This window comes from Arachis duranensis, chromosome 3 (genome assembly GCF_000817695.3).
Source record: "Arachis duranensis cultivar V14167 chromosome 3, aradu.V14167.gnm2.J7QH, whole genome shotgun sequence".
Lineage (NCBI taxonomy): Eukaryota > Viridiplantae > Streptophyta > Magnoliopsida > Fabales > Fabaceae > Arachis > Arachis duranensis.
The window spans coordinates 117,822,541-117,823,200 of NC_029774.3; positions in this window are offsets into that span (position 1 = coordinate 117,822,541).

Here is a 660-nt window from a genome sequence, read left to right on the forward strand (position 1 = left end):
TTAGGTGGGTAGAATGTAAAACCCGATTAATTAACGGCTAATTAACCCATAAATGAGAATTTATTCTAGAAAGCCCAAAATCTGATTTTTGTGGCTAAATGTGATAGAGGAGATTGAGACGAGAATTTTGGTACCAATTTTATAGAATTCGGACCAAGATTGGACCGAACGGGCCAAACCGGGCCAATTGGACCCAAAGTAGGCCCTTGGCCCAACATAACTTAACCAAAACCCTAGTTTTCAGCATTCTCTCTCCTCATTTGTTACACACACAAGCTGAAATTTGAGAGAAAGGGAGGAAGAACACTCTCTCAAGTTCTCTCCCTTGGTTGATCTTCAAACCACCATAACTTTTGATCTAGAGCTCCGATTGCCGCTCCGTTTGCGACCATGCGTTCACCGCGAAGAGCTCTACAAAACCTATACAATCAATCTTGAGGTAAGCCACAAGTTTCTGTTCGAAATTCCAGCCCTTATTTTCGAGTTTCATGGGTGAAATGTTGAGATTTTGGGTTCTTTGATGTTATAGGACCCAACTCTCTTGAAGGAGAAGGTTAATCTTGTCTCCTTGGACCTTGGGTATGGTAAGGTTCTTAACCCTAGTGTAATTTTGTTGTTTTATGATGCTTGGGTTTTGAGATGTTGTGTATGGGTATGATG